Raw genomic sequence first — 14,450 nt, forward strand, 5'->3', positions numbered from 1 at the left:
ATTCTCACAAGGCAAAGGGAGACAGCAGGCTCTCATTATCCCATCATGATGTCCTCACCCTCATGACCTAATCTAAACCTATCTCCCAAAGACCCCATCTTCAAATATGATATGATGGGGTTTAGAGCTTCAACATATAAATTTGAGGGGATGGGGGAGGCACAATTCAGTATGTGATTTAACACAAAAATTAAATCACATACTTTCAGCTTAAAAACATTTGATGGCTTTTCATTGTCTCTAGTATAGTATTTAAACCTTCTGGGATACATAAAATCCTCCCCAACAATATTTAACCTACCCTAAGAGTCATATCTTTCCTCTCCCATCTCTCACTCTACACTCTCCAGCCAAAGCAATACACTTGCAGTGTCTTGAATTCACTATTCCCTTTTTTACTTTTCTTACATTATCTATTTTCCTGGAGTGGCTCCTGCTAGTTTCTATATGCAGAAGCCTCCCTCTGTTTTCTGTCTTGAGACTCACCACCAAAATCACTTGTTCTGTGAAGCCTTCCATGATTCCCTTTGGTGTTCTCCTCTTTGCATTTCCATAGCAATTTGTATCTCTGTTGGTTAAAACACTTTTCATATTATACTTTATTTATTATGACATTTGCCCTTCCATGACACAGTGATCTTCTTGTGACAGAGATTATTTTATTTAGTCTTTTTCATTCCTGGTATAAAACCAGGTACAGCGTGGGCATTTAGGAGTTGTTTGCTGGAGTGCATTAAATATAATTATTATTCCCATACACATTCCATATCTATATTTAAATCAATCTATTCAATCTATGAGCTTCCCAGGTGGCACAGTGGTAAAGAATCTGCCTGCCATTGCAGGAGATGCAAGAGACATGGGTTCATTCCCTGGATAGGGAAGATCCCTTGGAGGAGGAAATGGCAATCTATTTGAGTATCTTGGCTGGAAAATTCCATAGACAGAGGAGCCAGGCGGGCTACAGTCCATGGGGTTGCAAAAGAGTGGGACATGACTAAACACACCACCATCTCACTATAGCCTCTCCACTGGAACCAGCTGAATCTCTCAGTATAGAAAGGCTGTAAAACTTTTTCATGTTCTGGAATTCAATGATTATTCCGGTCCCAGGGAGAGCCTGTGTTTTCAGACTCAAGTCTGTTTTGACAGAATGCATGGTCAGAGAAATTTTATTTCAGATAAATGGATAAAATTTTTCAATACTATTTTGAAAAAAGCAAAAATTCGATGATTTAAATCCTGGTTCCCCCCACTCTACCTCCAACACACACACTCACACGCACACACACACACACACACACACACACATTCTATTGCTTACATAAACAGGAATATACCTTCACCTTGAAGTATTTTGTCATAATTTTTCATCAACTAAACTAAGAAAATAATTCATTAAAAAATAAGATAACTTTTGAAAGTTCTAAAATGCCAGGCAGCTAAAGATTTTCAGGTTTTAGATAACGTCCAACTCACTGAGGTTAGTCAAGTGCCTTGCAACTTCCTGAGTGAGGCCAAACTGATGACATTTCATGTTGAGAAACTTCCGTTACAAGCATAAGTTCTGAGAAAATAATATGATGAAATTTTAGATACTCCATCACCCCACACATGCACTTCCATCCCCACCCACACCGCCACCGCCGATAAAATTGTATAACTAATCAGCAGGCAGACTTCAAGTACTCCTTCATAAAGTGGGAAGTCATGCTAAAATTATGTAAAGGTTGAAAGCAAAAATGAATAGGGACTAAATATAGGCAAAAGAACAGCAGTTTCTAAATTTGACCAGGTTTTGTGGCTATGGAAGTAAGATAGAAGTAACCTTCACTTTATGCTACCTCCTATCTTAACACTGAATTCATCTCATCACACCCTGTGTTGACCTCAACACATCAGCTGAAGATCCTGGTTTGAGGACTGTGTGACTTTGGGCAGGTCACTTATCCTCTGAGCTTCATTTTCTTCCCATTGCAAAATATACATAATTGTTGTACTAATATTCCATAGCATTTTGTCGATTAAGTGAGATAATCTGTTCAAAACACTCAGCACAAGGCATGCAGTATGTGCGTAAAAACTGATGCCTGAACATAAAATCAAAGCAGTGTACATGCTACTGTAACACTGGCCTGGTCCTGTAGTGATCTGAAATTCTTCAGACACAAGTGCCTGAGGGCTAAGACAACTGTGTTCTCCAGCATCAAGGAGAGAGTCAGCTGATTTAACAGACCTTCACAGCCAAAGACCATTCTGTCATGACAGAATACGTCTTTGTTTACTCCTGTTAGTTTAGGAAGAGGTTTCATTGCATTTAGCTCTGATTCTTCACTCTTGGCACATGATAGGAATAATCACTTAAGGATAAATGACTAAATATAGAAATGAATGCCTATATTAAATAAATAAAAGATTTGGGATTATGGCTGCACCTCAGGCCTCGGTGTATACAGTATAGGGTCACCGCTGAGTGTGATATAGCCAACAGAAAAGCCCTTGTAGAAAGATATGCTGAAAGTAAGGCATACATTTTTAAATTTTTATGGTGCTTGCATGTGTGCTAAGTTGCTTCAGTTGTGTCTGACTCTTTGTGACCCCATGGACTGTAGCCTGCCAGACTCCTCTGTCCATGGGATTTCTCCAGGCAAGGATGCTGGAGTGAGTTGCCATACCCTCCTCCAGGGAATCTTCCCAACCCAGGGATGGAATCTACAGTTCTTATGTCTCCTACATTGGCAGGCAGGCTCTTTACCACTAGCACTCCCTGGACATTTAGGCAAATGATATACCCTGGGAAACAAAGTGCAGAGGGAGAGGCTACCAGAAAAATATTTTCATTACTTCACATTTCTTACTCCATCATGCAAATTTCTCACATACACAGTATAGCAATGTGTCCACATGATACTATAAATTAAGAAACCATGACAGGAGAACCTATAAAGCATAACATTAGAATGTTCAGAGATTTCTTTTGACCTCTGGAGTCTCTGGTGAGCCCTAGAGCAAAGCACTGTTTCTTCATATAGTGCTAGGTGCTCAGTCATGTCTGACTTCACGACCCCATGAACTGTAGCCCGCCATGCTCCTCTATCCATGGCTATTCTCCAGGCGAGAGTACTGGAGTGGGTTGCCATTTCCTTCTCAAGGGCATCTTCCCAACCCAGGGATCAAACCTGGGTCTCCTGCATTGCAGGCAGATTCCTTACTGTCTGAGCCACCAGGGAAATCCCTGTTTCTTCATGGGGAGAGGTGAAATCCTGCTGCACAGGCCATCAGGATGGTTTTCTTCTCCAAGTTCGTGGGCACTTGGCCAAATGATTGGGCAAGAATTATTCCATTTGCCGAGTAAAATGGGGTGAAATCACTTCCGGCACAATTTGTCCATATAGATTATACTTGTTTGCAATTCATCAACTCCTTCTCTACTTTACATCCATATGTAATGTAAATGATCATTTTTCTCTGAAGCTTCATAATGATGCACAGCTCAAAAAAGTGATAGAATCAGCTAAAAGGGAGCAGATGGAAGTTTTTTCCCCAATATGCATATTCATAAAAAAATAGAGAACTCAACAAAAGGAGATACAGAAGTACTGGTACCCAGGGGCTGCAGAGACTTGTATACAATAGTAAGTTGCTTTTCTGCCACTATTCATCCTTGAAACCTTTACTCATTCATTCCTGCAGAAATCACTGAAAATGCTCTGGGGGGAAAAAAATCTTTCTGTATAACAACATATATATTTCCCTTTGGATTTTTATTGCACCTTAGAATCCATGATTAAGGAAGAAATGGTTAAGTATTTTACTAGAGAAATGTAATTAGAAGCAAACTATGGAAAGGAGAGGGGCAAAGCAAGCAAGCTGAGAACTGGGAGGAAGTGTGACTATTCTGTGCTATATATAAGAACTCTCAAGACTTTAGGGACAACCCCTCAAAATTAAGAGGCTTCCAAATCTGTCAGCTTCCAAATCAATAGTGAATGAACTCAAGCATGAGAGTCTTGAGCTGGGGGGAGGAAGGCATGGACCAATTAACCAGTTGTGTGTGCAAACTTAGGGTCCCACTTCAGCACCTGCCAGGTATGCCTGGCTCCCCAGAATAGGAGTAGCCCCTAGCTTTCTGTCCAAGAGACCTCGAAATGTCTTTGGAGGGTAGCAGCACAGGAGGAGAAAGGTCTGGTCTGGAAGGAATCTTGCCCTGGATATTGCATCTCCATCTTCACAGCAGCAAAGGAGGGATGCACCACCTCAGACCAAACCCTGGCCAGGCCAGCTCTTTGGTGGCCGTGGTGCCCATGCCAGGCACAGGGATCATGATAGTTGATGTGCTGCAAACCAGCTGTCCTGGTTGGAGAACATGTGGCTCTGGATCACCTTTCTGGGCCACTCCAAGAGCCTCTTTCTGTTCTCCATCCCATGGCCTACTATTCCTCTCTCCAGGTGGGCATCATGGTGGGATGGATCAGCCTCTTCACCGAGTGACTCAACCTCCTCTTCAAGTGGTTTCTTTTTGGAGACAGGCCCTTTTGGTGGGTCCATGAGTCTGGGCACTACAGCTATTCACCTGTTCCCCTCTTCTTATGAAACTGGTCCAGGCAGCCCTTCCCACACTGTTCCTGTGGGAACAGCCCTCCGGCCCATAACGATGGCTGTCTCTTCTCAGCTGGCCACTTGGATCCACAGTCACTGGGTGAGGGTGATACCTAGCTTGGCTTATTGACCTTCCTTTTTGGCCATCGGCTTGTCCTGGGTCTTCCTCTTAGCATATTTCCCTCACCAGGACTTGACTGGCCTAGTAACTGGTGCTGTCCTGGGCTGGCTGATGCCCCCTGGGTGCCCATAGAGTGGAAGCTAAGCTCCTACGGGTTGTCCTCACTGGCCTTCTTGCTGGGTGCCAGCCGTGTCTATTGGACTCTCTTTACACTGGGCCTGGATCTTTCTTGGTCCATCAACCTAGCCTCTAAGTGGCATAAACAGCCCAAGTGGGTACACTTGGACAGCCAGCCCTCTTTCTCCCTGAACCTGGGCCTGGGCGTCACCCTGAGCTCTCCCTGCCATGGCCAGGTATGGTGGGTACTGGGATGTGGCCAGAAGCTAGCTTGCCTTGCACTGGTCACGGGGCTGCTGGCCCCCTGGACTGGCTGGGCTCCCCTCATCAGCTCAGCCTTCTCTACATCCACAGGCACACTCTCTGGCCACACCTGGTCATGGTCCTCGCATCCTGACTGATGCACACATTCAGGGCCCAAAGCATCGCCTATCTGCTCTTCCTGACTCTAGGCCCTCCTACTGCCACCTTCTCTCTCATGAAGCCAACATTCCATGACCTCCATTCTCCCAGAGGAAGCCCTGGCCACTTCCGGACCCCGCCAGACTCTGCTCTTGATGAATTTTCTACTTTTCCCACCCCTCGTCTCAGTCCCCAAAAAGGGCCTTCTTTCTCCCGGGAAGGATGGTGCTCCTGCCTTCCCTCCCAAATACCCAAAGAGCAAAAGCAACGGCAAGACCAATGGGTTCCTGAAACACTGTGAGGGGCTCAGAGTAGCCCCAGTAAAGCCCTTCCAAACCTCTGGGAAAAAAAGAAAAAGAGAGAAGGCCAACAATGTAAAAAAGTAAAGACCTTGGAGTTCCTTTATTGGTACAGACAACGGATATTTAGAAGCACAATGTCATACCAAATGGTAAAGTAATGTTCAGAATAAAGTTCAGAACTGTCTGGATGGCAAGCAGCTATGTGTTTTCTTAAAATATCTGATTACTCAGAGGCTAAGGTAGTTCATGCTTATGTACTGGGGAAGCAGCACTGCTACTAGAAATTTTGTTAAGATAATAAATATGTAGTATCAGGTGATACTGTGAAAGAAACTAACCATACAAGAAATGCTTAAGGAAAATAAACATAAGAAAAAAATTCAAAGAGAGGTTATGGTTTTGGTCACATTACTAAAGAAGTGGTATTCATACTGAAACTAGACGTTTCTGACTCCCTGTACCACCCCACTCTCCATATGTGAAGCCCTGGTATCCACTCAGGGAAGCTAATCTGTGGGGACCATATTCTTAATCTGAGTTTTCAGGTTCCTGTTTGGCTCAATGAATGGAAAGTCCCATCAAGAAGACTGAAGGGAGAGAAGGGAGCGAAGTCAGGGTGTTTCTTCTCTGCATGAGATCACCTTGGGCTGGCCGTCTCCCTTAAAGGTCAATAAACCCTCAAAGGTGACTTTTTATAATGACTCCCTTTCTTTCAAATTCTGGAAGTTGCTCCTTTCTCTCATCTCCTAAGGCCTGTATTTAACAACAGCTGTTAGCCCTCACTACCTGCATGGCCACAAACGGTTCCCCTCCTCTCCACTCTGCCCACGTGTTTGTAATTAGTCCCTCTATAAAGAAGACTTTTTGAATTGTCCTGGTGTCACCGTGCCATCTGTTTCCTCTTGGGAGATGGGCAAGTGCACTGATGCACTGCCAGCTCTCTCAGTTCCAGTTACTTAGGTCGTGTTCTTGAGTCCAGAGAGCCCTCCTCCATGGCTCTACATTTCCATGGTCACAGGTCATTTCTGTTTCACTACCAGCCTCCATCCCTGCTGAAATCAAGCAGTTTCAGGGTAAAGCATTTCCACTAACACTACCAAAATTCATGGCCTTTATTCTTTCAATTCCTCTTTCATCTGTTTCAGGGGGCCCACCACTCTACGTCTCCTTTTCCCAAGCAACTAAGAATCCTTGGAATTGGGGTGACTGGCAGTATATAAATGGAGGTTTTCATGGTGCTGTTCAAGCCAACCCAACTGCAAGGAATTCATATTCTATCCTTTTATAACAACGGAGTCCACAGTCCATTTTGTGATGAAACATGGGGTCATTTCTATTAAGACAATATACCATCTGCCCTGGTGGCTCAGATGGTAAAGCGCCTGCCTGCAATGTGGGAGACCTGGCTTCGATCCCTGGGTCAGGAAGATCCCCTGGAGAAGGAAATGGCAACCCACTCTAGTACTCTTGCCTGGAAAATTCCATGGATGGAGGAGCCTGGTAGGCTATAGTCCATGGGATCGCAAAGACTCAGACACAACCAACAACTTCACCAAAAAAAAAGAAAAAATCTACCCCATTAATACCCATCCACCAACTAAGTAATAGAATAGAATGAAGCTAGTGCATATTTTAGTTGCTTGCTACTTAATCAGAAGTACTTGACATTAATATCATTTTGTTTTTTTAATAACTGTGACAACACATAACTACTGAAACTTTACTAGCAACTTTTCATTTCTAAAATTCTATAAGTTATATTTCATCTACAGTATCATTCACCAATATGGGTCTCTCATACACAAAGCCTTAGGCTGCAATCTCCAAAGAGAGTTACTGTAAAATATGGATGCCTAGATCATTTGCATGATTAATGAAAATATGTTTTAGAATATTAAACATTTAAGATGTTAGCATTTAGTAGGCTTTCAGACAGAAGTTAAAAGACTATTAGAATGACTGATGAATTGCTACAGTACATTAGCCCTCAGAACAGGGAATGTGCTAGAGGACATTTATGTAACTTCTTAGCATTTTTTTTTCCTCCCTTTTCCCCCTTTCCAACTAAGCTGTCCTTTTGTGACCTTGGTCCAATTGTAAATGTCCAAGCATAGAATCTGGCGAAGTTCTGAAGACTTGAAAATTACATGGAAAGCTATCACCAGAGGGAAAGAAGGGAGCGGCATGAGCCAGGGCTTCGTACGTAATATCTGACACGTAGTAGGAGAGGAATAAACGTGGTGAAGAAATACAACCTCCTTTCTCCTGGTGCTGAGGGTCTTACCTCAACACAGAGGGAAAATGAAACGGAAAATTCCTCCCTGGTTAGTGCCAAGGTCACTGACAGGTTAGCTGTTCATAACTAGGGAATGCAGACACACTTATTCTCTCCAGTTGTTAGGAACTGTGTTTCAAGATGAAACTCCACATCCCGATGTCTTTCTGGAGCCTTTTATCTTTGATTGCTATGGAGCTTATCAGCACCTATTTGGTCATTTATTTCCTCCTCTTGTTATACTTAGAGATGAAATATACCAGAAAGGACTGTCAAGGAAGTGTTTATATCCCTTCTGGGTAAAAAGTAAAATACCATTGAAAAGGTAGGGCCACAAGAAATACCAGAATAAATTCTGAAGGTAGGAGCAATAAACTGCTTAATGGCCTTGCTGTGGGGGAGACAATTAACATTACTTTAATTTATGTTAGGTATTATCATGAAGTTATGAGCTCCCTCTCTGAGCCCTACTTGCCAAAGCCTACTTCTTTAGGCAGCATTTTTCCTTAAAGTGTTATTTAGTTTATAAATCTCTATATAGCATCCTCATTCCTGTGTCAGTGAGCATAGAGAAAAGTACACCGTTTTACATCAGCCAGCATCCCACTACATAGTCATTAATACAAGAGTAAACAGAGCAAATGTAGCAGGCTGAATAACTGCCCCCAAAGACAGAAGATCCTAATCCATAGAAACTCATAAGTGTTACCTTATTTGGGGAAAAGTGAAAAAAATGAAGTGGCTCAGTTGTGTCCGACTCTGCAAACCCATGGATTGTAGCCCATGGAATTTTCCAGGCAAGAGTACTGGAGTGGGTTGCCATTTCCTTCTCCAGGGGATGTTCCTGACCCAGGGATCAAACCTGGGTCTCCCACATTGCAGGCAGAGGCTTTACCTTTGAGCCACCAGGGAATCCCTATTTGGGGAAAGGGTCTTTGCAAATGTGATTAAGTTAAGGATCTAGAGACAGGGAGATTATCCTGGATTATCTGAGTGGGCCCTAAATGAATGCAATCCAAGTGTCCTTGTAAAAGAGAGGAAGGATATATGACCCACAAAGAGAAGGCAATGTGAAGACACAGAACAGATTTGAGGATGCCAGCTCTGATGGCTGGATATGTCCATAAGCCAAGGAATGTTAGCAGCTAACAGAAGCTGGAAGAGGCAAGGAATGGATTTTCCTTTAGACCCTCCAAATGAAGTGTGACCCTGCAGATATGCTTTGGATTTTGGTTCAGTGATATTGTCCTGGACTTTTGCCCTTGAGAACTAGGAGGAAAGAAATTTCTGTTTTTTTAAGTTATGGATTTTGTGTTATAATCACAGAAAACTAATACAATAAATAAACCAGGTTTAGCCTTAAACAAAAGGATAGTGACCCCTATTCATGGTCATTACTAGTAGACCATGGGAAAAACTATATTATTAGCATCAAGTTTAATACCAAACTATACCAACATATAAATCCTTTGAAAACTATATATATATATATATATATATATTATGCTTTACTTATACATGTGTTGTGTGAATGTATTCAAGCAAACCCTTTTTTTAAATAGGACAAAAATCTCCTTCAATAAAATAATGAACTTCTGAATATGACATGCATGCTCAGTCACTAAGTCATGTCCAGCTCTTTGCAAGGCCATGGACTGTAATCCGCCAGGGTGTTCTGTTCACCGGATTCTCCAGGCAAGAATACTGGAGTGGGTTGCCATTTCCTCCTCTGGGGATTCTCCTGATTCAGGGATTAAACAAGTCTCCGGCATCTCCTGCATTCGCAGGCAGTTTCTTTACCACTGAGACACCTGGGAAGCCCCTGAATATGACAGTTAAGTATTTGCTATTTTTACCCTTAAGATGTCTTAGGATCTCACTTTTTAAGAATATGCTTTCTTTCATCCCAATATGGAACATAGCTGCTATGGACTTAAGAGCATAATGCAAGTTTAAAACGTTCTTGCAAATCAAAAACATCCTGACATTGGTTTTATTAAGAACAGAAGTTTCCTTTAAGCCTTGGAAATATTTATTTTGCTGAAAGAAAAATGACATTGTTATAATGATTTATTCCTTAGTTTATTCATTAAATATTTATTAAACATGTTCTAGATCCTGGAAACTCTAGTAGAGTTCTGGAAACTCTACTCAGCTCTGGGAATAAATAGCAAGATGAATGGCAATAGCTTCTATTCCCAAAGAGTTAAGAGTCCAGTGTCCTCCTTTGGCAAATGTGTAAATAAATAAATACCTATGAAAAGTGATATGCTAGAATAGCGATATAGGTAAGTGGTGTGGAAGTAGGATTTAAAAAGAAGTCATTCATTTCAGAATCAATGGCTCAATATGCTTGAGAACAGTTAAATGGTGCCTAGGTATATGCGGTAGAAAAAAAATTTAACACATTTCATTGGAAAAGTATCTTATTCCTTATTTTGATGCCAAATACTTGGGTCATTTGTAGTCAAAATCATATTCAGGGTTGTAGTAGATAAGATTCAATGTTTTTAGATTCTGGAAAACAGAATTAGCAAACTGTAGTAATTTTCTCATAGTTTCAAAAACAACTTCTTGTCCAATAAAGGTTGCTTAATTAAAACTTACCCAACTGAAACGCCCATTTATCTGAAACAAATGTTTGTGCTATAGACATCAACCAACTCTTCACATGAGTAGCTAACAATAAACAATGGAATGATGCTCAATGAATATCAATTAAAACAAATTGCTCCCAATAAACTTTGTCCTAAGAGAAAATACATGCTGCCTGTGCACGTTTTCACATGTGCCAGTGTATGTGTGTGCGCATGCACACACACACACATATACACACAGCTTTGCCATTGTAACTTGTCTTCTTTAAAAGGTCGATTAGCATTAACTTCATCTTAAAGACTGTATCTTCATTTTATCACTGAACCTAGTTCTAGTCTCTGATTAGACATGAATTTCAAATAGGACTAGCTGCATAATGGGAGATGGCCAGAGTGCTTAGAATATTGGCCCAGCGCAAAATGAAAATGCAAGGCCCCTTGTTAAAAATTACTAAGAATTTTAAGACAGCAATAGCAGAGCATTAATCTGAATGTGGGGGCTTTGTGAGAACAGAGTTCTATGCAACAATATAAGTTACATGCCCATAAAGCCAGCCCTGGTTTCAGGTATTCCTTATCAATAGTCTCTGTTTGCATTCTCCCAAGGACCATACTACAGGTGATGAAAATGAAAATAACCTGCCTAAAAGTCACATTATGATCAAATAGTCTTTGCACCAGCCTATATTAACTATGAGGGCATTGTTGGGCATCCATTAAAATTCTATTATGATCAAAGTTTTCCATACTTACTTGATGTTGCTTTTATCTGTTCTATCCAGCCTTACTCATATAATCCATAAGGCAGAGAAAAGGCCATGTGTTCACCAAACTATGCCTATTAGGCTCCTGGGCGTAGCATGAGCCCTCTTGCATTCAATTCAGTCCATGTGACTGGTTCTGAGCAAAGTTAGGGCTTGCACCATAAGATCTTCTTTGAGGTTCATGTTCTTCCCTCACTGGGTTTTCCACACTCTTTCTGTGCTTCCCTACCCCTTCAGCTATATACCTGAAAGTAATTAACTCTGAATTGTGGAGACTATAGGAAAAGTCTGAACCACTGAGTTTTACTTGGAGAGAGCCATTCAGGAATGCTGCTTTGGTTTAAGTTAGAGTGCCACATAAAATACTATCGTAAGCCACTTATGTTCCCCTGGGGACACCCAGGTGGCACAGTGGTAAAGAATTCATCTGCTAGCTAACATAGGAAACACAAGAGATGTGGGTTCGATCCCTGGGTCAGAAAGATCCCTTGGAGTAGGAAATGGCAACCATTCCAGTATTCTTGTTTGGAAAATTCCATGGACAGAGGACCCCTGGCAGACTATATAGTCCATGGGGTCACAAAGAGTTGGACATGACTGACCACACATGCATGCATGCATTCCCTTAATATTCTATGTTTGAGAGCATAATATTCTGAGGCAGGGAGCACAGTGCCCAGAGCTGTATCAAGTTCTTTAAGAGATTCTGATACAACTTGTGAAAACCATTGCTAATGTCGTCTTTTTGGTGGGTTATAAGTCAGTGTGTTATTCGTATTATCTTTTGAGGTTGTTTGCCTGCCTGCCCTGTGCTGTCGTGTCTGACTCTGTGACATCATGGACTGTAGTCCACCAGGCTCCTCTGTCCATGGACTTTTCCAGGCAAGAATACTGGAGTGGGTTGTGAAGTCGTTTAGATTCTCATAATAGCATACATTTATAATTTTCAAAGGACTTCTTAGGTGGCACTAGTGGTAAAGAACTCACTTGCCAATGCAGGAGATGCAAGAGACTCGGGTTAGATCCCTGGGTCAGGAAGATCCCCTGGATGAGGGCATGGCAACCCACTCCAGTGTTCTCGCCTGGAGAATCCCATGGACAGAGGAGCCTGGGGGGCTACAGTCCATACAGCTGCAAAGAATCGGACACTAGTGAAGCAACTTAGCATGCATAATTTTCAAAGCATCTTTCCTACATATTTTTAGAGGATTCTAAATGAATTATCAGGGATAGAATGACCAATAACAACAATGACCCTTTGTCAAACATGTCTGCAAACCTCATAAATCGTCACCTGCCTGCTGGTAGACTTACAGACCTCAGAAATTCAAATTAAATAGACACCCTGGAATCAGGCTGAGGCAAGAATCTGGGAACACTGTTCTCAGGAAACTCAGAGCCTGGTATTATTGTTAGGGACAAGGGGAGACGGCCAAGGTGCTTAGAATAATGGCAACTGTTCTTTTCCCTTTGGCTGCAGAATGTCAGTATTTATGGGAAAAAGTCGATCAAGTACTTACTGGATCTGCTTAATCAAGCATAATTGTCACCATGTGACTGGCAGGAAGCTCCCGTGTGAGATGGTGCCAGAACCAGTATGCAAAGACCTACCTATACTGTAGATAATAAGAGGGAAAATAGCTTTTCCTCAGCACAGGAAATCAACATGAAGCAATTAAGAACACGGGTTTTCGAAATATGAGAGATTTAGGTTCAGACTTAGTTTCAGGACTTACTTGCTTCAATTTTTAGGCATCTAAGCTTTAGTTTATTCCAATGTACAACACAAAAAGATGTTAACGCTTTGCAGAGGCAGAGTTGTAGCTGAAACAAGCTTAAACAAGTAAGACACCCAGCATGACTTCTACATTTTACTTCTGTCACTTTCACTCTTTGTGTCAGTGATATTATTTTTAATAAGAATAATACTTAAGAATTCAGAATGTAGAAGTACTCTTGTTGGGCACTCTCAAGTTTATACCGTAAAGAATGCTCTTAAACATCCTTCCTGATCTCTCTAAAACTTAGAAATTATTTTTCCAGATGTTTTCCAGACACAGTGCCAAGCATTCATAGTTACCTATTTCCCCTAGAAGCTAGGCTTATATTCCAAATAAAACTTCAATTGTCCACACACTCAAAAGTTGTAGGAAATAATTCATTAAATATTGAACTATCATATTCATACCAAAGGAGTTTAATGAGAGAAATTATGTTCTTATCCTAAGTCTTAAAAAGGACTCTCTGGACCCCAATTTATAGTTTTTCACAAAGTGTTTCTTTTATACAGCTTTTTTTTTTATGATAATAAGCATAAGTGTTTATGTATAAAAAATATAACCATACAATATGTATTACAAAAATCTTTGCAAACTCTGCTTCCCCAGCACTCTAGTGGTTGACTCCACACTTCCAACACAGGAGGTGTGGGTTCCATTCCTAGTCAGGGAACTGTGATCCCGCATGCCATGCAGCACAGCAAATAAACCGATAAATAATACAGCTTTTATAAATGTTGTATTTACTATACTTTTAGAGCTCTAGGACAGGTTCCCCTGAACAAAGCCACCAGATTCTTCAAAATCTAGGCTAACTACATAAATTTAAGGATTAAAAGTACATTTTTGAGATATGAGTCAGGCAACACATAAATTTTTATTAATAAAATATACTAACTTTTTTCAATAATTTTAAAAGCCAACATATTTTAATGTGTACTGAAATGTTGATAAAGAACAAATTCAGTTATCCAACAAATTTATTTTAGATGAACTAAAGGCAATTTAAATCTTGAATAGCCTACATCTGCATAAGATCACAGACTAAACTCTATGACAGTAACTAAAAGACCTAAATATTTTTAGAGTAGTTAAATAGTATAAAAGAGAAATAGCTATTTCTGCATTAAGATTGTTTCATGAAATGTTGCTGTTCGATTGCTAAGCCTGTCCAACCCTCTGTGACCCCATGGACTGCCGCGCACCAGGCTTCCCTGTCCTTCATCATCTCCTAGAGTTTGCTCAAACTCACGCCCGTTGAGTCAGTGATGCCATCCAATCATCTCATCTTCTGTTGCCCTCTTTTCCTTTCGTCCTTAGTCTTTCCCAGCATCAGGGTCTTTGCCAGTGAGTTAGCTCTTTGCATCAGGTGGCCAAAGTATTGGAGTTTCAGCTTCAGTATCAATCTGTCCAGTGAATATTCAGGGTTGATTTCCATTAGGATGGACTGGTTTGATCTCCTTGCTGTCCAAGGGACTCTCAAGAGTCTTCTCCA

The 14,450-nt window shown here is 41.2% G+C and overlaps 1 pseudogene; it reads left to right on the top strand.

The window, feature by feature from the left end:
* Positions 1 to 4,148: 4,148 nt before the first annotated feature.
* On the top strand, positions 4,149 to 5,234 carry LOC122687301 (annotated as a pseudogene).
* Positions 5,235 to 14,450: the final 9,216 nt, after the last annotated feature.

This window comes from Cervus elaphus, chromosome 31, assembly GCF_910594005.1.
Source record: "Cervus elaphus chromosome 31, mCerEla1.1, whole genome shotgun sequence".
Lineage (NCBI taxonomy): Eukaryota > Metazoa > Chordata > Mammalia > Artiodactyla > Cervidae > Cervus > Cervus elaphus.